General features: G+C 40.8%; 1 long non-coding RNA gene across 1 annotated transcript in view; it reads left to right on the plus strand.

Moving 5' to 3' along the window:
• LOC134875726 (uncharacterized) overlaps positions 1-22,975 on the plus strand; it is a 182,948-nt gene extending 159,973 nt beyond the window's left edge. Inside the window, exons 4-5 of the long non-coding RNA XR_010167269.1 lie at positions 21,821-21,901; positions 22,866-22,975. This is a non-coding gene — a long non-coding RNA (uncharacterized LOC134875726). The remainder of the gene's footprint in view (positions 1-21,820; positions 21,902-22,865) is intronic.
• Positions 22,976-23,465: the final 490 nt, after the last annotated feature.

Below are 23,465 nucleotides of genomic sequence, written 5' to 3' on the forward strand. Positions count from 1 at the left end.
AAAAGAAGAAGACAGCAAGTTAACAAACTCAATTTTCCTTATTTCTTTCAAGTGGCTCTTTTTCTCTCTCTGATGGGATCCTTTTGTTCACGCTCTTCAGAACCTAACTCCTTAATGTGAAAAGAAGCTGATACAAGTGTCACGAAACAAACAAGTTGATGCCTAATTTGATCAAACCATTTGTAGTCTGAATCTAACTTTCTAATTAAGGTAGCTTTTCAGTTCAAATGAAAGAATCTGTGTCATTACACGGCAGCTTTGTGCTTTGTGTGGTGAGTTGTAGTCCTTTATCCTTGCATAATGCAACATTTTACCGACGGAGAGTTTAATACAATGCTTAAATTAAGGGATATTGTTTGATAAAATTGTCCTTGATTGCCTTTATTACTTCACACTGTATTTTCTGGAGCAAACTGAGCCACTGAACTGAGAGTGCCTAAGCGTTAATAATGCTTTAAATGAAGCAAGTGAGATTCCTTTCACTGAGTTAATTTGAATATTCACAAACGCACAAAACTTGCTGACAAGAGGCTACACTTGAATGACTGAAGTTGGCCGAGTGTGAAACACCTCAAATTGGTAAAGCCAGGCATAAATGTGACCAGGCATGTAGATTTATTCACACGCAGCGCTTGAATAAGGACGGAGGAGAAAGTTAAAAGATTGAGACGGAGTTACGTTTAGAGGGGTCTTTTGTCCTTGGAGAAAACACAACGACAATACAAAGAATGTGGAAACTAGACAGGAAATGAGAAAAAAGGGACTAAAAGTACCCCGACATTCTAAAGATCCACCCAGGCCTACTGCCCATGATCATAAATCCAGATCTGGGCTCTGCAGAAGCTCTGTTCCTAGCGCCTCGAGATTACAACCCCACCCCCCCCCGACCCCTTCCCTTTTTGATTTTCTACCTACAGTATACCTGTTGGAGGAAGCAAAAATACGTCCTGCATATCAGCGAGGGAGAATAGAGGGGGAGCGTCTCGGAGGCCAAGTCACCACAGACTCAAAGGATGTTGATCACTTGTGTCTTATCGCAAGCAGAGCCAGGCCACCCCTTGTGAATTAAAGGAGAAGTAGTATCTCGCTCCCTCATTTTTCACCACCCAGAGATGTTCCGTTGCTCCCTTTCTCCCCACTCCTGTGCCAGAGAGATAATCTAGGCCCATTTCGAGCAGCCGAATCCATCTTTCTTGGGGTGTTGGACCGCTAGTCCTTGGCTTCACTGAGGTCATCGATGCCCAAACCAAACAGAAGGTCTCCCAAACAAAACCCTTCCTTTCTTTGTCAGCGGACACTGTTTTCTTTGTTCTTTAGCTCAAAGTTGAGGGCTCCTACTACGAAGACAGCAACACTTAAATCTTTCGGCCCTAATTAATAGCTTATCTCGTCTCCCACGTGTGCCTCTTCGGCTTTTTGAAAAAACAAGGTTCTTCTTTTCACATTTCACAAATTTCACACCTACATGCAAAGGTACTTTAGCAATTACTATACTTTAGAACTGATTTGAAGACCACATTATTTCATTTGATTTAAGGATAAGAGCTTCTTTGCTGAACAAGTCGTTAAATATCCACCATTTTTATTCTTGCTCAGAAAGTAAGAACAACTTTTCCTTTTCTTTCTGAGAGCCTTTGAAAGCTATAATTGCGTCGTATTTACAGCATGTCTATATAGTTACTAATTACTACCAGGTATATCGTATGTTACGGTCATGAGGATGCCATGTGATTTACCTTTAAAGGCTCAATAAGGTAGCTTCCAGCTCTAATTGGATCAGTGATTCCCATCATCTGGGGGAGGCTGCGACTGTCAGCTCAGTTTCAAAATGGTCAATGTAGGAATATATAAATGCGCACATTATGTACTTGTATTTCCCGAGTCTTATTTAAGGCTGAATAACTGACGTGGTGTGTGTTTTGTAGCAGACTATGTATGTACAGTTGCATGCAAATCAAGGGAATACAAACCTTTAAAAAGGCAATGATATACTGTAGCTGACCTGTCCTCATTATGAATATGGCCGATCATTTTTTTGTATTCCCCATTGCGCTTTTGTACATGCTTTCTCACCCAGCATGAATCTTTGGCTTGTTGAAACCCATGCTGAGTTTTTACCTTCAATCATTTCATCAAACCTGCCTTTACCCACACATATAAAGCACAGCTTTGCTTGTTCTCGCTCAGTTGACCGGTCGCTTCCAGTTGCACGACACCAATAGTTCAATATTATTTATCTATTGTTGCTGTAGTGCACTAAGGTTTGTTTGTGAATGATATATGGCAAGCCGCAAGCTTTTTGGCTGGATATTGCTGTGTGACTAGTTAAGCCTCGTCCTTGCCTTCTTCTCTGACAGCAAATATTTTTAAAAAGTCCCAGAATCCTGGATATCAGCACCTACAAAGCAGATGAAAACCGGCAGGATTGTGTGGGCGAGGTAGGGGGGGAAAGAGAGGTAAATAAATAGCTCAAGAAAGATATTTTCTTTTAAGATTTTCAGAGAGTCGACACACTTTCTTTGTGAGGGGGAATATTGCGACTTGACAGGAGTTTAAAAGATTTATGAAACACACACGGAGCCGGTTGTGTGTCCCTGTATGTGTACACTTCCGCGCTGATGAAATCTCACTTCCTCCTCACTCTGTATTCAAACTAAGACGCAAGTCTGAAAACTTACAGCTGCTCAAACATGCAGGTACACAATGTGAGCCAGATTACTCCCTACTTGTGTTTTTCCACTTTCTCTGCTTGGCTTCAGCCGAGTGCTTCCAGGCCACTAATTGGACAGCAGACCATGCATGCTGAATGGCATATGTTCGTTCCCTAATGACCCTCCTGTAGTAGCTCAGCGACAGGACAGCAGGAGAAGAGGCGCCATCTGACATGTAAATATGCTAGAATCCCTCCTCTTTGCAACCCTTTGATCCAGCATTTTGTAGTCCAAATGCTGCCACAACACTTCCGAATGAAGGAAATTGACAGAGTCCAGTATGGAAATGTGATGTGAGTTTTGATCCGTGGTACAACAACACATTTACAGGGGATAATCAATGGCCCTTGACGAACAAGGGCTCTACCACGCGTCTCCGCTTTAGAATTTGGCCCTAAATTAAGAAGACATCCATTGTGAAAGTTTCATTGAAGGCCACTCCCTGCTGGGATTTAAATGCTAAGTGTGGATACATTACTGAAGGTCAAGAGAGTGCCCACAGCGAACATTACGAGAGAAAAGGACAGAAAGAGGACGAGAATAAAGATCTTCAGGATCTGAAGGGTTTTTCGTCTTGCAGCTCTCAGGCTGGCTTAAGGATGACGACGGTCGCTTCTTTAATTGCTCCTCCAGATGTTTGAAGATTTCTCCATTAGAGCATTAAAAGACACTTCATAAGATTAGCTCAGCTGAAAAGGACAGTGAATGACTGGAGGAATGATAATAAAGCGTGCTGATAAAGAGAGGACTTTCTGAAGTTACCATTAGTAGGTGCACGTTTATGTAAGGGTAAGGGTCCTTTAATTTATTGTAGGCTTTCACTATAGAAGATTTCAACTCAGAAACAGTTTCACATGGCTGACTGCTCAACTTTAGGCAATGAACACTGACTGAATCTCACTGCAGAACAATCACCGTGTCATATATAAAAATCAATACAACTTCCTGTTGTAGTGGAACGTAAAGAAGTATACTTCAATACAACTTACAAACTTCGAAAAAATCCAGGATACTTGCTCTTTATTTTCAAAGGCAAATATTTTCTTGTCTTTTGTTTTGCTTTCCTCACACTTTCATGTTGGCATTTGAAAACAGCTCTCGCCCACATGTTTGGTCTTTTCGATCACACAGCTTACTCACACATGTAATGTTTCTTAACCAAATCAAGACTTCTCAAAACAAAAACAAGACAATAGCAATTAACAAACCCAATTTTCCATTCCCTTCACTTGAGAACTTGTCATAACTGCCCTATCAAGTGAAAGCCAGGTATCTCTAAATGTATTTACTTTCAAAGCCTCTGGGATTCCTTGGAAAACAAAGTTGAAAATGTTTATTTTGATGAAGCACTTTGATTTTTGTTTTTTATATAATTGTCTCTCACAGGAAAACAACAAAGTATTTAAAGATCTTAAGAATAGAACGATTTTCTGTCGATTACATTCCCCAACAGTATATACATACATTAAACAGAACAACCTTGAACATTTCCAGAAGGAAAATGCCTACAGTAACAGGTATAATATATGTAGTATATAATCAGTACTTAGTTTCGATACTTGAGAACATTCTGCTGATAAAATCTTTGAATTCATGACTTATACTTGCAGTAGAGTATCTCTACAGTGCGGTAATGCTCCAAAATAAAGGATCTGAATGCGTCTTCCACCACCTGTATCAGCAAGCATGTTCCTACAAACAGCTCATGCATCACATGTAATCTCCAATGAGGACGTATCTCCCTGTCAGTCAGTTGCTGCAACGCTGGTGTTGAGTTGGCGATTTGCTCTGGGGGTTCTGTTTCGCTGCTGACAGAGCCGTGTTGTTTCTCGAAAATCAGAAGTCCCAGACTGAGATAACACAAACAGATGTGGCGAGGGAGATGAGAACCTGATGGGAAAGAGAAGCAGGCAGCAGACAGACAGATCCCTGATGCGTTTATGAACCAACACAGACAGCCATTTACCCACCATGGAGATAGAGGAAATCATATGTAATTGCTTTTAAATCTACAATGGATTTTAGTTTTTGGCATAAGAATAGGATTAATAACATAATGAATGTCTTATTTAGTGGAGTATCGCTCCATTTTAGGCCTACATAGACGGATATGTTTGATATTCTTGAAATGGAAGTAAAAAATGGAAGACCACAACAACTTCAAATGGGAAAACGTGCGCTAATTACGTACAATCCTATATATGATATGACTCCAAAACCACGGTATAATAAAAGCTTTTAAAACTGTTTAGAAAAGGCTTTACAAACAGTCAACAAATGGGCAAGATTATACGTGTTTATAGGTTAAATAAAGTATACAAATGGCACAGGTTTTCTCACAGTAACAAACCGTAACGCGACCATACTTCTTATTTGTTTTGTTGGAAGGTTCAAAAACCGAAATCGAGTGTCTTCTGCTTCCATAAAAACCAAGGCCAAATAAAAGACTCCCAAGAACACTCTCAGTATGATCCATAACCATCTTAGCCTCGTAAATCTGTCTCTTCTCACAAAATACAATACAGTCCCGAGGTGTGCGCCTCCAAAAAAATCATACGCCGATTGAACACTCTGCCAGATAGGCTGATACACTTGATGGTCAAAGGACATGGCTGTCATGTTAGCCGAGTGCGTGGCGTGATTGACAGCCAGATAGCCGAGTGGCAAGCAGTCCGTTTGTCATTGTACCATGTAATCAAGTCTCAACCTGGTGTGTGCTGTGGTGTTGTTATAAAACTCCTCTCCTTCCTCCCTCCACCACCACCACCCATTTTCTATTTATTTATTTACTTACGATTTTTTAATTTCAGAGCTGCCTCCCATCGCAAGCATGAAAAAAAACAAGCTGCACATTCATCATCTTTCAATTTAGAGCCTTGAGATTCACCCTACAAGATGCGCTAATGCCCCAATAGGGAGAGAGATATTTGCATTTTGATTAGCGGGGGCCACCGCCTGTCTCGCGTCTCCAATTCCACCCGGCAACGCACGCGACAATCTAACCGCAACTGCACAGATTGAAACTATACAATTAAATAATAGGTCTAATGGGAAGGATGCTGTCAGGGGTTTGGCGGGGGGGCTCTGTATACCTCTTTGAATGCCATATCTGATGATTACTTTGGAGTTTCCCTGTTACTCTGTGTCAAGAGAAATCCTCAAAATCTTTTCAACCTGATTTCCATTTTCGTGATTTAGGATTTGTTTCACCTTTTTTATTGTTCAGTTTCAAAAGAAAAAGTGAGAGGATGTTTGAGCTGTCTTGTGTCACGCATAAAGATCGCGCCATAGGGAAAGAACAACTAAATTCAAACCATGTGGGAGTCGTTTATTTCTTGTATTAGTAAGAGCTCGCCTTTGATGTTCCGTCTCCTACATGAGCTTGCATGGGGAGAAAAGGAAAACAGCAGATGAAATAAAACAAAAGTTCATCTCCCTCATGCCTCGGCATAATTCGGCGTGCCAGAGGATCTCTGTGCCGTCTCCAAAATGTTTTGTTTGTGTTGCAATAATTTCACAGGGAATCTTGTGTTGGGCGAGGAAAGAAAAAAAAGCGTCTTTCAATCAAATGTGCCTTACAAATTGGTTTGTTTGGGAGTGCACACACAGGAGTGTTCCTCACATTTATTTCCCAGGCAAAGTTGTAGGAAGGAGCCATCCCATTAGACGGATAAAAGGCTGACCATCCTGTGCAAGGTCACCTGGGAACACGTAGAAAATCAGACTGACAGGTGTCAATCAAAGCTCCCGTGCAGCATCCTGCGAGTGTAATGGAAGTGAGTACAGCAGTGTATCCATAGCCGGAGATGGAAGTAATACATTACCATATGTTTGCATAACCTTAGGGCTCAGTCACCTTGAAAAAGACAGCTGTTTCTCAGCTTGGATGCTCAGTCATCATGAGATAAGTTTTCAATTTAAGTAACAGGAGGTGTAAGTGTACAATCTGTGGAATGAATTTCACAGATAAGGTTTGGTGCCATTAACAACATTTATTTTTAATTTAACAGCAAAGTCTCTCTCTTTCCTCCCTCCCTCTTCCCCTCTTTTCTCTCCCTGAGGTCTTTCCGGATCCAGTTGCTGTTTGTCTTGGGGCATTGTTTTATTACCTTCAAAACTCTACTGGGAAAACCTTAAGACAGCCGTTGCCGAGCAACAAGGACCTTGCGGTTCCGCCACAGGAGCGGAGTGAAGAGCGCCCCAGAGCGAAAGGGAGGTATAGAAGAGAGGAGGGAGGGGAAGAGGTAACACTCAGACCGGAACAGCAGCAATATCGACACAGCTGGAGCCGCGGGTAAAGAGCTAGTGAAGCAGCAATAGCATGCTCACCTGTCCCTGCTGAATCATGGAGGCAGGGAAAGGTGATCAGATGAATATGAATAAGTTTATCTGGGGTTATTGTCTGTTTATCAAAGGGCATGTGCTTAAAAATCACTGTGTTTAAGCTTTGAGTACAGAAAAATAGGGTTTGACTCGCAGTTGTGATTCATCCAACCGGTCGAGCTATTGAACAATCACAGAAATGGACATTAATGAGCTTTGTGTGGTTTGTGTTTCTTTAATTAAGACAGTGCCAGGCTAGCTGTTCACCTAACTTCCAGTCTTTGTGCTAAGCTAAGCTAACCTGCTGTTTTCCTGTATTTACCAAATGAATATGAGGCTGGTATCAATCTTGTCATTCAACTCATAAGAAAGTGACCAAGTCGTTATCCAAAAACTGCAAGCTGGTGGCGAAAAATTCCCATCATTGTTCCCACGAGTTCAATCGTACAGTTCAGATCTTCATGGTGAATTGATGAAACCAAAAACATGCAGATTTGTCAATGTCAAAATCCAATGTTGTACTTATTATGCCAGATTTCTTCATCAAAAAACCATGCCGCTACAAAATATGCTCTAATACAGATACACTTTTTTTCTACGGCCATGTATTCTTCAAGATTAGGGTCAGGGTTTTAAAGTTGACTTTTGGTTTCCCATGGGACATAACGGCGATACCCTAGTCTAAGTCCAATGTGTGTTTGCAAATAAAAATATTTGCCCTGCTTACAAATTTAGTTCAAATGAGAGAATAGAGAATTGATGAGTCCCTATTCTGTTTGTCTGTGTAGCTATTCAGTCTGTATCTACACTTACATTCGCCACCATGCTTTGTGTTGAACCAACACCCTCCTTCTCTTGACATTTGCACTATTAAAAGTGCGAATGCACATGCTGCAGTGGAGAGTACTTCGCTGGCGCCACACCAGATATTTAATCATAATTAGCTAAACAATTACCGGGCTAATTGTTATTGGTGAGATATTGGAGCGCAGAGAGGAGAAATGTCAGGTTTATTGGCAGGGGATCTTCATCCTTTGGCATGTCTTTCTCTCACTTCACTTTTGAGCGTCAACCTCGACCCACACCTCCTTCCAATTCCTGCATCAACACAAACTCTCTGACATATTGCCACAAAAGACAAACACACATCGGTCGAGCTTATTTATGACTTTTCTCTGAAGGAAAGGAGAAAAGGAGTTAAAGGCCACTTAAAGGCCAATATGAATGGCAAGGCCTTTTGAGTTTCTTTATTGTGTTTTACAAAAGAGGTCATGCTCCAAACTGCAAAGCTGATAAGTGTGGATCTTTTTCCGAAGGAGGAAGTGAGGCTTTTGCTTTAGCTATTGATAGCTCCACTAAACAGTGGAAATCAATGTTATCTGGTGGCTGGGAACCTTGTCAACCATTGACTCACTATAGCAGAGTGTTTCCACAGCAAGTAATAAGAACTTTCTACACTTAAATCAAACAACTTCTTCAGTGTAATTCATATGGCACATCAAAGCAGAAACTCACACAATTAATCAATGTGTTTTCCTGAACAACAGAAGACTTGAAACAGAAACTCGCTACAGTTCTGGCATATCTACATTGTTGTTTTTTCCCTCCCCTCATAAATTCTGCTGAGCCCTTACAGTTTACACTCACTTTGATTCTGCCTCCATCTGCCATTCCCATGAAACCCACGAATTGTTCATCTATTCATTTTATCAACAGCCTCTTTTTTAAAAAGCGTCTTTGTGAGGCGATAAGGCAAAGCAGAGCGACTCATGAGAGATTTAAAACATATGATTAATTTATCTCTTGTTGTTTTGTTGAATGGAAGATGACAGGGCGTCAGATGACAGTTGGTTAGATACATTTCCTTCCTTTCAAATCACCGTCTCATTTTCAGCCTTTTGAAAAGTGTTTTATTGGAGTAAAAACCAAATAACATAACACCCAGTTACAGTATTTATGCTCTTTAGCTCTGATTTAAGCGGCAATTTATACCAAAAGCAGACTTGAGTGGCTAATGGGAACCGACGGAGGCCAAATGTCTATCTAAGTCGGAAAAGTGATTTAATCTTGATTATGAGTTAATGCACCATATGTTTCTTGCAATTAGCTGTCCGTGGATGACCCTGCTATAATTTGTTAAGAGTTCAATGTAGCATAAAATCTAGGGCAGGTCATTCCCAAGTGTTTAATCTGTTCTCCGGTAAGGTGGGTGGTGGGGGTAGTGAAGCTAGCCGCACATGGGTAATTAGCTGGGCGTTGCTAGCTTGTTCCCCAAAGTTATTTTTAGCAAAACCAGAGCAAGAAAAGAAGACAAAAAGTAAAAAGAAGCAAGAGTGCACAAGGGGGGAGAGAGGACATAAAAGAAGCAAAGGAGGATTTGCTGTAGAAGATGAGGCATTTTCGGAAGACCAAAGGGATTCTGCAGCCTTTCAGGAACAGCTGTGTGAAGTCCATTCTGGTATCACAGCACAAATGTTAGTTGTGATCCTGGGTATCAGATGAATTTGTGGGTCTTTGAATCCGGACCATACAACAAATAATGGCCATACATTTTTGTGTCAAACCATGCCACAAATTCTATGTATAAGACCTGAATGTTTCATTTAGTAAGCCATGCAGCTGAGGCTTAGTCCGAACACAATCGGGACATTTTATAACCATGGTTTTCCAGAGAAAAGAAAGAAAATCTCCATCCAGATGAAGACAAAATGTAAGCGCTTTTAAGGTCAGCACTAACAGACGTTGGCAGTGGAATTCTCCTCTTTGACATTTTCAAGAGTCAAGCTTTGAAATAAAAACATATACTTGAGATACAACTTATTTCAGTAGATGTGTAGTAGACTTTTGCACTGAAAAAGTTGGTTAAAATCTCCAAGCGCCCCCCCAAAAAAAGACAGATCTACTCCGAGCTCCTGCACTTTTTGACTTGATTGGATTTTGTAGATCCAATCTATAAATATATGAACCCTAAAAGACACAGCGCTCTGTAAGTTTTATAACGGTTGGCATTCAATCAGTAGTGATTAGATTCACATGATTACATTTCAAATCTTTATGGCCCTTATTGGCTCCCGTATGTCTGCACTGACTTCCCCCTGAACACAGCTGAAATGAGTGTCAGAAGGTCAGGGTAGTTCCTCCATCATCTCAAAATGCTGGATTCATTCTAACAATTACCGACAACAATACACCACACTTAACTTTGCTAACCTCGTGAACGTCTCAGATGACTAAAATTACCGCAACACATGCCGAAATCTGCAGATATCACTCTCTCAAACCTGTCCCAAAAGTGTGACACAGGCAGCTGAGCCCCCCTCCCTCACACACACACACTCTTAATCAAGGTTGGAAGATGCATTTGGTGAATTCAGAATTTCAAGCACCTCTCTACTCTGGCACTGTCTCGACTTTGCCTGATTAAAATGATAGAGGGCCGGGAGAATGTTTGATCTCCAAATCAATTTAAATTTAAGATTCAATTTTGCACCTGCAAGACTTTGATTTTGGAACTTTTACGCTTGCCCCGGTCTTGCTAGGATGGATATTAATTTACACCAGCTGTTGAAGGAAATATTGTTGATGTTTTTTTCTCACAAATACATTCAAATGAATTCTCGCAGATGTATCACGCTGTGTGATGTATGAAGGAACTTTTTTTTAACGATAAAAGACCCTGGCTTGACAAATTTGTTATGCTGAGGTGCGCTTTCTGAGACTATCTCTGCTGTTTACTGTTAATATGCACAGAGACGCACAGTGAAGAGAACATGAAGACTTCTCTCTCTCTCTCTCGTAATGCACAAAGAACAAACAGGAAATCCAGGTCCTTTGAAGCTTAGAGGGAGTTAGTTATTTCAACAAAAAAAAAATGGAAATCAATGCTGAAAGGTGAAGAGAGAAGAGCTCTAGGTGCAACAAACAACAGGACCCCGACACTAAATCACAGCTTACAGTCTTAATGTACACCTCCAGGGGAAAGTATCCATTTTAAAACATTCTGAGTGACTTATTGATCCAAGAATTAAATTACCCAATCCCTTTCTCCTTTATACAGACTCACAATATTAAGACGTGTTTGATGTTGGCATGAGTTTTGATTAAAACGGCTCTCAGGGGACGAAGCGCCAATGTTCTTTTTTAATCAAGGTTCACTTCATTGTGTCATGTTTGCAAAATGATTAAAAAAAACGCAGAAGAAAAGCAGTTAAATGTAATCTGGTTTCCAGTAAGTCTCCCGTAAACTGCAAGCTTATTTTTGAATCGCTCAAAGAGGGGAAACTGCTATTTCAATACAACATACAAATGTTTACTTTGGAAAAAAGGGAGCCAGGACAAGTGGTGATATAATAAATCACATAGTATATTTACCCATGATGCATTTCTGTCCCCAGTGTAACAAAATCTAGTTAATCACTTTAACCGGCAGTTGCTCACTGCCGCCGACAATGGCCTCATCTCCATCCTCATCCTCCTCGACCTCTCTGCAGCCTTTGACACAGTGTCCCACTCCATCCTCCTCTCCCGTCTCACTGAGCTCATCGGCCTCAGGGGCTCAGCTCTCTCCTGGTTTCAGTCCTACCTTTCCAACCGCAAACAATATGTCACCCTGAAAGATGCCAACTCCATCCTGGCCCCAGTCAATCATGGCGTACCCCAGGGATCTGTGCTCGGCCCTCTCCTCTTCACCATCTACATGCTCCCCCTCGGCCAAATTATTCGTCACCACGGCCTCAGTTTCCACTGCTACGCCGACGACACTCAACTGTACATCAGCACCAAACCCTCCACTCTGCTCCCACCTGGCCCACTCATCAACTGTCTGCAAGAACTAAAAACCTGGATGACCTCTAACCTCCTCAAACTCAACAGCAATAAAACTGAGCTCATGGTTGTGGCGCCCAAGCCACTGCTCAGGAAGGTTGGGGATCTTCTCCTGGAAGTGGATGGCTGCTACATCACCCCATCACCCGTTGTCCGCAACCTGGGTGTCATTCTCGACCCCACTCTATCATTCCAGTCCCACATTAACAACATCACTAAATCTGCATTCTACCACCTGAAAAACATCTCAAGACTCCGACCCTCACTTTCAGCCTCAGTAACCGAAACCCTCATTCACTGCTTCATCTCCACCCGCCTGGATTATTGCAATGCCATCCTCACAGGTCTCCCCTCAAAAACCCTGGACAGACTGCAATATGTACAGAACTCTGCTGCTAGGGTCTTAACTGGCATTAAGCCCTGGCAGCACATCACCCCCACCCTCATGCAGCTCCACTGGTTACCTGTCAAATTCCGCATCAAATTCAAAATCCTACTACTCACCTACAAGTCCCTCCACGCCCTTGCCCCCCGTTACCTCTCCGACCTCCTACACCCCTACACCCCCCTGCGGTCCCTCAGGTCCTCTGTCAAGGACCAGCTGGCAGTACCCCCGCACCCGACTTAAGACTTTTGGGGACAGGGCCTTTTGTGTGTCTGCCCCTACCATGTGGAACCAACTCCCCCCACACATCCGCTGTGCCCCCTCAGTTGATTCATTTAAAAAGCACCTCAAGGCACACCTTTTCTCTGAGGCCTATGGACTTTAACCCCCTCACAACCCCACCTGGCGCCCTGCGCACTTGCACCCTCACTCACTCTCACACACGCACTCACACACACACACACACACACACACACACACTCTTTGTAAAGCGACCTTGAGAGTCCTGAAAGGCGCTATATAAAATTAATTTATTATTATTATTATTATTATTATTAATCAAAAAGCTTAGTTTTCAATCGAAGAAAAGCTTACTGGGAGAAATGCTTTGCTCACATCCAGTTCTTTGACATTTATATGCAAGACAGGTTGGTCATGACATGGATATGAGTTACCGATTTTCTTTACATTTATGTCAAGGATGTTTATGATTGATTTTTACATTTCCTGCCAACAGATGAAGCAGATTATAGTGAAAGGTTGCAGCAGTTTTTGGAGTAAATATTCCTGGGAGGTTTGCTTGACGGCTATTTGATTTGCAGTTTCACTGGGAGATGGTGATGATTATATGTCATAGCAACATTCATGGTGTATGAAACTACTTTGAGTGCAATGCTAACATTAGCTAACATGCTCATACTGGAATTAGAAACATGCAGACGTAAAGCACGTTGAATTATTTGATGTCTAAAAGTGCTATATACATATAAACCTGCCTTGACTTGAAGTTTATCAGTTCACTATCTTACTTAAGCGTGTTAGCATGCTAAAATTAGCTCATTAACACTAAACACAATGGGCAGCCGAGGATGGGAACGTCATTACAGTTATAGGTATTTCGAGACGTAACGATCCTAAATTGGTTCGAAAAACAACAAAAAGTTTTAGCAAAAGGAGACACTCAAAGAACAATAGCGAGGGAACGCAATTAAAAGCAATGATCATAAATTCCACAAACCAAAGATTACTGAAGATGATACCACATGCTATTTTTTATGATTTGTTTACACAGTCAGAAGCAATTTTTCCAAATCTGGGCTGTCCAAGCGATAAAGACGTCCAGGGAAATGATGGCAAATATTGAGAGTCCATTGGGTTATCCATTAGCCAACTAATCTTCGACATATTGTTTTGAATCTGAATGTAGAAGCCTCCTCTGAAATGTGGTAGAATAGACTGATAGATCAGGATTTCAAAGTTCAGAAGAGGGATCATTTTAAGTCAAATATGGGTTTCCAATCCTTAGGGGGTCTAGAAAGTTATTAACATCAAATGTCTGAGAACCATGAATGGATGTATTAGATGTGGAGATATATGACAAGATAAGTGAAAACTTTCCCTCCCCTGGTGATGCTAGAGGCCAGATAAGGTGATCACCAAAGTAATTAGGATGTATCCTGTGTCTAACTACTCATGAAAAGACAGGGATGTGTGAAAAGGACTGAGGTGGGAATAACGATGGCTGTAGAATTCCAAATAAGTTTCTGAAAATCTATACAGGATAAAAACAAATTGATGTTTCTGAACAAAAGGAAGCAGGACCAGACTGCTCTCTTTAGCTGATGCTCAAAAGTAAAAACACTGTCAAAAGTCTCTGCAACTAATGGCCAACAAGGAAATACTTACACAGAGCAGACCTCTAGCAAGGCCTCATAACCTCCCCGGTTAGCTGTTACCTTTAAAGACAAACATCGCACTGGGTAGATGACAGTGTTGATATGGTGACCAATAGAACAATATCGAGCGTTCATGATGTGTAAGAAAAGGTTGGCCGATATTGAAGTCAGCTGAAGAACATTCGGTCTCAAAATGAATCTGTTTCCTCCCCTTTGGAGAACCAATGAACAGAAAGTACTTTGTTTTATGAGTTATTGATTGGGAAATAAATGTCTGACCAATATCTTTATTTTCTTTCTTTTATGGGTGCCATGCAAACCTGAGCATTGTTTCTTTATACAATACAACTGTAAAATACCCCTTTTATTGTCCACATGGGTGAAAAATGGCTAATCAAAACAAATAAGAAGGATAAAAACACAGAGACGGATGATATACCACTTTAAAACTGTTTATATCCAAACCCCAGGCTCAGATCTTCCAAATCATTTTGTTGAATTAAGAATAGTGATTCATCTCGGGATGAAAGACTTGCATTTTGAGTCTGAGAGTGGCACCATCGAATATAGATACACCACAATCAATAACATGGCTGAATACGAACACCCAATTTCATGCTAAACAATTTGAATCAAATAAGGGACAGGCTGGCCCCACTCTTGAGTACAAGAAGAGACATTGAAGTTGTTATGCCACAGTTACAACCTTCCCTTTCTATCTGAAACTATACTGCATAGGGTCCTTGATTTGAGAAAGTGTCGTCAGAAAGTCTGTGAATTAGACTTTTCAGAAGGTATGGGGACCACGTTATTGGGTAACATGAATCTGTAGCTCCTTTTAATATTTTTCAAAGCCTTACCAAATACTTTTGTTGACTGAACCTAACTTTAACGTTATGTCACATGGCATGTTTACCATGAGCAAACGTTCGGCGTCAGGATACCGCCCAAAAGGCTCATAATATTATGCAGTGAATATGTGCCCCTAGTGTAAACAATGAAATGGCTCCAATGAGTGGCGAGTCACCCGCCTCGTATCAATTGAAACCTGTTCCTGTTTGTCATACTGTGAAACAACAGTGTGAGCAACGCAGCAATTTACATATTTTTTCGGAGGGCTTTTAGATTTCAATTTAATAAGGAGGATGATGAATGATAATGATGAATAACTAACTTGTGCATCCTAATTGATGAGATTCTGCTAAAGTTTATAATTGATTTAATATGTGAAGAACAAGGAAACTACTTTGTACAAGCCATTTGATGTAGTGAGTTGCTTTTCTAATTATATTACATATATGATGAAGGGTAGCAATATGTTCTATCTGAGCAGCAGCGTAGGAGAGTATAATCCTTGGTATCCCCAGACCATGATATATATAGTACATAAAGTATATAGCTGTGCCTACTTATAGTCCCTTTGACCCTGACTAACACAACTTCACTTCACTCACAAATTGTTTAAGAGCTGAATTATGTATATATTCTGTCTGCCAGAAGTCACTGGATTTTCCAGCAAGGTATTTTTTTAATGTCAATGTCATTTGACAGAAAGCAAATTGCCCCTCCCTTTTTCAAGCAATCATTTCCAAAGTGATGTGCAGTATTTCTGAAGCCTGCAAGACAAGTGACAGTCAAGTGCTCAGCTTGAAGGGGTGTTATCGTCACAATTATTTGTAAGCCAATTTGGAGGTGAAGAATGGCAGGTAGAAAAAGGGGAAAGCGTGGATGAGGGTACAGAATGTGATGCAACAATGGTCACCAGTTGGACTTGGCTTTAAAATGCCTCTTAGCACCTTGGGACCCCTTAAGTACACTAAGAGTTCCCATAAGTGTTCTATGAATGTGTTTAGCGTAATTAGCTCTATAGATCAGGCTTTAAACTTCTTTATTTCTGCTTTGAATTTGGAAATCGAACATGGAGATTGCTCCCTTTATAGCCAGCCTCAATTGGCCTTTCAGGGAACTGCAGTTGTTGGCACTTCCAGCGTGGGCTTTATGGTTTTACGCCAAAATTTGATGCTTGATACATATTTCTGAAACATTATTGGAAGAGAGCCAGGCTAGCTGTTTCTCCATTCTTCCAGACCGTATGCTAAGCTAGCCTAACCTCGTCTTGGCTGAAGCTATGTACTTCAGAAACTTGGGGTGCTACTGATCTTCTTACTGTTGTCACGATAAGGATATTTCCCCAAATAATAAACTTACCCAAATATTTATTCAACCTCATACCAGCAATCATGTGATGCAGGTTCGGGTTGACTCATTGTTACTACAAAGCCATGTTTCCCCCCCTTTCTGCTGACATTGGCCAAAAATGGATTTCAGATGGGAGTGAGAAGAAGACTGTAAAGGATGTGAGGGAGTGTCAGTCTGCCAAGATCAATAGGTGAATCAAACCACTGCTTATGTTTCACAATTCAATATCTCTCCTTTATGTATTCACCTTCTTCTTCCTCTATCAAGTCTTTCTTCATCTGACGCTGCCAGAAAGCCCAAAAATGCTGACAAACAGTCATCTCGGCAATTCCAGCATCTTTGTTTGCACTCCATCCAGGAAAAAAATAATGTGCAACCTCTAGCAGCCCTTCACTCCCTCTTAAACACTTTGTCTCTCCCACACTCTCAGAAAGTTCGGCTCCATGGGTGAGCCTTTAGTACTGCTGACCCTGAGCTGAGAGACCTTAATGCCACATTGCTTTTTCAAACTTTATATTTCAAACTAGCTTTCCCCTTGTCCTCCTACACTGTGAGCTGTGGAGTTCTTTCATTTCCTCAATATTGTTATTCCGATTATAAAAAAGTCCCTTTATTCTCCTGTAGATCAAAAGAAACTGTACCTGCTGTACAACAGACTCAAATGGCATACACATAGACGCATGCCATTGTTGCTAGGCCTTTCTTTGCCACTACAGTTTGGAAGAATTAAAACTCCAAACCAAAGGTTAACCAACAATACTCAATCAGATTTTCTTCGGGGAAAGCAACCATCATACACATGCCAGAGCCCAACCCCCCCACCGGACTATTCAGGCCAATGTTGATGTTTTGTCAAATGTACAATAACAGCAAGTGAGCTTTTCAAATCGAAATTGAATTTATGCAGAGACGAGTGGAACAGGGGTGTCGGCCCAGCACAAATAACTTGACTCTGTCAGTGGCTCTCGGCATGGCTGAATTATTTTGAATCTATTGAAGAAGTGAGGAGAAGAAGAGAGCACAAGGACTATACTCTTACTTTTTACCTCATAATGTCTATACAGTGATAAGTCTGATAAAACTTTGGTTATTGGTGGAAGAAGTAATATATTTTAATTGATTAAACTATGGATACCACACAATACAAATACTCTGTTTCCAAATAATGCAACATCTTTTTATTAGATTGGTATTATTGTCACCCACATAAAGGTTGCTGGGGGGGGGGCGTAACATTGTTAAGGATTATTATTTTATTTTTTAATATTTGAGTTAATTTATTTTAAGTTTGATTTATTCATTTTTTTCACCCTTTCTATTTGTTGGTTTTTTATACAAGTCTGAGCATAACTAGATTCAAAGGTTTTCTGATAGAAAATGACAGTGTTTGCCCAAGAATTGTATTGGAGGGGAAACACAAAGTATTATGAAATGAAAATACTAAATAAAGAATCAGTACTTAAAACCAGTACTGGGGTAAATGCCTTTTGACTTCAGATAACTACGTCAAAATTGCAAGAGTGATAAAAACCAGGGGATACACTGTTAAGTTTTATTTGTTGTTGGATATAACACGTCGTAGAAACATCAATGTTACACCTTAGAGCATTTTAAATGTTGTATGACCCCAGGGTAGATGCATCAGAAGTAAAAAGATTATTGCTTTGAGTTTAAAACCTTGAATCTCAACAGTACTGCATTTGCAGAACTTTTGAGTCAATATACATGGAATTATCCAATAGAGTTTAGAAAATATTTCATATCCGCAATATTCCTACACTTTCTGAACACAGAAAAAGGTTCAACTGAGGATAAAATATATGAAATATACCAAAGTAGTATTTAAGGGCTCTCACCACCGGTCCTCGCCATGACCCTTAAATACGGCCTCAGAGTATTTTATAGCCTTTTTTAAACATAATCTTTGGAAAGGAAGAGGCATTTCATATAGCGGCTCATACATTTTTATTAGAAATTCAACATCTAAATGAATTATTCTGTATCTCATCATTCGGAAAGCCAGAGGTACAACCGATGTGTTATAATGCTGCCCTCAAGCGCTCCCTGTATGCTCCTCTTCTTACCGGGGCTGTAAGTTGTAAATGAGACTTACTGTATTCAATTGCCTTTGGTGCTGAAAAATACATTGGGGGGGTGAGGTTCTTTGGGTGCTATTCTTCTGCTGTTGAATATATACTCTGCTAAAGTAAGTGTTCGCCTGACACATGATATATTTACACTTTATGTCTCATATCACTGATGCATTGGTGTGGTGTAAGCCAATTCTACCACGTTGTTCCATAAATATCATACCTACTCTTATTTGCTCTTTAAACAACCAGGTTACTGAAAGTTATCAGTACAATTTAAATGTTACTTTATTTTTGTTTCTATTGCGGCATTAGAAACGGCACTTAATAATGACTTGCAGCTTGTTGAACTACCTATGTGAACGTTCAAGCTTAGCAATACATTGATAGCAGGGTTGCCAACTCTCACGCATCTGGCGTATGACACACGCTCTCCCGCTGCCCAAATTATTCTCATCATCTCAAGATGAAGCGGCGATCGTTTTTGGTTGGTTATTTACATTGTTGAGTTGACAGCCGCTCAAGCTGTCGATCCACTCCCGTCCCACCCCCACCACTCTTAACAACGATAACAGTCAGCAGAACAGTGGGAGCCGGTTGGTGAATCCCCGACCCGTATTACGCATGCGCAGAATCCGTCTTAACGCCAGGCTTTTCGTCAGTCGACGGCGAACTCTACGGAACGAACGGCTGGTTCGCAAAGTGCAAAGTGATATCGGCGAATATGTTTGAAAACATGATTAGAGTACGATAACCTATTCTTTAAAAGCCAAATATATAATAGGCTAAGGTCCCGCTACGGACAGGATAGAAGTCATTTAGAGCACATATGTGTAATTAAACCCATGATATCAAAATCTCACTCCAGCCAGGAACCCAAAGTTTGCAACCCTGTTGATGTGTGAAGTGTGGAGGTTATGCTACATCAATAAAAACATAAGTTATAGTACTGGAAAAGTTTGACACTTAAAAATACACACAGTTTTTCTTAAAGTGGAGAAAAACATCGATACCACTTTTTCCTGTTTTGTAGATATCAAGTTAGCAGCAGCAAGACTTGGAATCGGGCGAAAAAAAAATCCTCCTTGCACATTTAGCACTTTTGAAGATGTTTGTGTTATTTATGACTGTACTTTGTAAGACGACATCCAAAGAAAAGCTGTGTTCAATTGATTGCTTACATAGCTGCTTTTAATTAATGAAACTATGTGTGTTACATCAGTGATATGAGTCATCCAGCCACAGGAAATCAACTTAAATGGAAGCCATTTAACTACAAAGTCAATTTCCCCTAGTTCACACAACAAACAAAGCAAGTTTACAATCTAATTAGCGGCAGTATTAAAATAATGTAAACTAAGCTCATTCGGGCCCGTAAAATCAAGGACACCAGCTTTACTGCCATGATCACTGAACCAGCAGAACACCTACCTTCCTCATTAATGGATTTCATTGGAAAATGTTTGCATGGCTTCAACCAGTAAACGCATCTAGATATATAGCCTTAAAAAAAAACTGTGTGATCATTCATAGCTACTTTCTCCAGCACAGGGTTACGGTTATAAAAAGTGTTGCCCAACCTATTTACATTTTAAACACATCATTAAGTTCTTGTTATGGTTGCATAGATTTCCATTTTTTTTTCTGATGGTGGCACATTTCTTTTCTCATTTCCTTTAAATGTCCATTCAATTTGCATTTCACAGACGGCACACTAACTTATCTCTTAGATCTGTTCCAATATTGCACCTTTTCACGTTCACCAGGAGAGAAAATGAAATGCATTGTCTGCCTTTAGGGTCATTGACTTTTTACTAACAGTATGTATAGATATGTTTTCTTATATAATTGGAAGTGTATTGTATTAGATATATATCCAGTGAAAGCGAAACATATAGTTAAAAGGGGAAAATATAAGAATCGTGAATAAATGTAGTCAATAAATCAGTGGAAAAGGACGTGAAATACATTTTGGTGAAGGGTGAATTTAAATTTACCACAGAGGCACCTTCTCACACAGATGGTTTATCTCGAAGCAGTGGCATCATAATCCAATGAATGGATTATAGTGATTAAGTTCCAATTGTGGGGCTAAAAACAGACTGCACAGATTCCTCCTGGCAAAAGTGTCGACTCCTGTGAGGCAGAGCAAAACCCTTGCCCCAGTTTAGTATTTTTTTCAAATCAAGACAACCCTTTGCCACATGAAGCTTCTCGTGTCGCTTCGAAGAGTCGCTCCACGTTTTCGCAGACGAGACCCGGATGGATTTCATCTTTGGACATTGTCACCAGTTCACACATGACCTGCACTGACCTGAACCTCTGTCAACATAAGCTCTGTCTCTTCCAATCACCAGTGTTGTCTCTGACAGACAGACATGCCTCCAAGAATCATGGTCGCTGAGCTGAGATGCATCTGCCGGTATTTGACCATGGATCATAAATGCTACGGTTGGTACAAAACGAAGCATTGCAATCCTGCTCCTGTCATGGAAAGTGACAGATTTCTTTGATCAAGGCCAATAGGACTACCAAAACTCCTTGCTGTGGCAACAACTTTGCCTCTGTCTGTGGGACACGGGGGTCCATGTGCGCTGTGAGCTGTCGGTTTGATGCTGCCCTGGGCGCTCCGCGGGACCCTGGGATCCACGCGCTTCGCACAGAGTTGTCACTCTGTCAGAAAAATGTACCGCAGTCTCCTCATGAATGGCGCCTTCTGCGATGTTACAATGTTTATCATCAGACGCGGTTCATCTCACGCGGTTTATGGAATAAGTGGTTGAATGCTTGGGTTGTGGTGAGGGTCAAAGGTCATGATGGAAGTCGCTGTAGCTTATCTTGATTTGTAAGCTCTCACTGTGTTCCCATCTCCCTTCTAAGTATTTCTTAAACTTAATTTATTCATTATTTATTACTCAATGGAAATTCCTTAATAAAGAAATTAAATATATCTGCAGAGTGAATTATAAAAAGGGAGAAGGGGGGAAATAATTTTTGAGGAGAGAAATGGTGAGGGGGGGGGAAAAAGAAACGCTCATAGGAAAATGTTCCCACCTCTTGGTGCTGCAGTGTGCTGTGTCAGATTCTTCACCCGGGGACTGTGGAGCACTTAACTCCGTGCTGTCGTGATTTCTCCAATTATGGGTGACAGCTTCCAATCCGCGTGGGAGGTGGATCACCTCTGGAAGTGCCAGGCAGAATACGAAGCGCACCACAACATTAATAATTCACCGGAGCTACATTCATATTCAGTCTAAGCGCTGCAGTTTGGGCTCCATTAGTGATGAAGGCGAGCAGACGCTCCCTTATACCTTTCAGCTTGATGTTCAATCGCAGGTCTAAAGTCCATATGTTTGATTCTTCCCTAATGAAGGTGCTTTTATTTCATTGCAGTCAATCTGTGGGGACAAACTTCCTGACCGTTGTTAAGATTACTGGCGAGGTACTGCAAGGAAGTTTGTTGTACATTTGCAGGTAAGAAACACCCAGACGTTCTTTGGTCTTTTTTTCATTTTATGATTTGCAACTACGTGAGAGTGCTAAGACAAATGGAGTATATGACAAGAAAATAAAGAAGTTTGAAAGACGCACTGAAGGAAATTGGCCGCTGGTTGTGATAACATCTATGCCAGACGGCAGCAGTGCTCAGCAAGCACATGGTTTAACCAACCAACTGCCTGGGCTCAGCAGGCTGCAACACACACTACTATCCCTGAAAAAACAACACACCTCTTCTCCAAAATAAAATGGACTGAAACAATACAGAGCCGGCATGAAATATTGATTGTATGTGGGAGCGTGGAAAGCGAAAATCCTGGAATGGAGGTCATGGCAAAGCAATGAGTCTGGTTGTAGAGTTTTGAAACAGCTTTGAATAGTAAGTCTGAATTGTAATAACAACACTTGTGAAGACTGTACCTTACACCTGGGAGTTAAACTGGGATTTAAGGGAGCTTTGATTCTCCAGGATTGGCAGGTGTGTGTGTGGGTGGTGGCAGCAATTATACGGCTGAGGATTATGTTTTATAAATGGTATATGTCAAGACATTAATGATCTCCTTTGGACGTGAAGGTGTTAACCTGTATTCTGGCACTGTACATGGAAAAATAATTGGTGACTGCATCTGTCATATTCCAGTGTTTTAAAATACAGTACTAACTTTCGGGGTATTTACTATTTAGGAGAAGTTTCCTACTTTTGGTAAAGAATGTTGAGTTTTTCTTTGCGTTTCAGAGAAGTCCGATGAACTTTTTCGGGCTGTATTGTGCCAGGAACTCTGGAAGTGACAACAATACTCCATTGCTAATTGCCTTCTGGCAATATCACTCTTTAAGAGTTGGTAATTTCCCATGTCAGTTTTCATAACCAACTTCTATTGCTATTATTGGGATTTCATCACTAAATGTCCAATACCATGTTTTGTGCTTGGCTTCGCAGCTTTCCAACAAACCCACTTGAGCTGTTGGGAAAACCGACACCCTGAGGAACCCCGAATTTATAGGTTGTGTTTCTAATGGGATGCTAATGTTACCTTCTTTACTCAGGACAACGTTTGAGAATATACATTCGCTCTATTTTCTTTCACTTCAAACTGTGAGCGTATTAACTCAACTGTCCACCATAATTAGCATTTAGAGAAGGTAAGCAGAAACCATTTTTTCATTTGGAAGCGAGTTATCATTAGTAAACAGCTTGACATTTTCAATTTATTGTCTAGTTGTCGAAATAAATGTTTCATTTCCAAAAAAAGGCGGAATTGACTGCTTCGAAGATTAGTGTGTGTGCCTCGCATGTTTACAAATCACACAGCAAATGTGAAGAGTTAAACATGACATATTGTCTTCACACTAAAGGTGCATTGCAACATATAATCGCTTTAAAATGATGTTCCACGGCAGCATGTGAATCCCAAGTCCAATAAAACCACAAAGCTCACTCACCACTGCCTTTCATGACATAAGCTCATAGATACTTTTCCCTGCGACTGAAGGAGACCAAACAACTGTGCTATCCTCATTCATCAGACCCGGGAAATAC

The sequence above is a fragment of the Eleginops maclovinus genome, chromosome 14, assembly GCF_036324505.1.
Source record: "Eleginops maclovinus isolate JMC-PN-2008 ecotype Puerto Natales chromosome 14, JC_Emac_rtc_rv5, whole genome shotgun sequence".
NCBI lineage: Eukaryota > Metazoa > Chordata > Actinopteri > Perciformes > Eleginopidae > Eleginops > Eleginops maclovinus.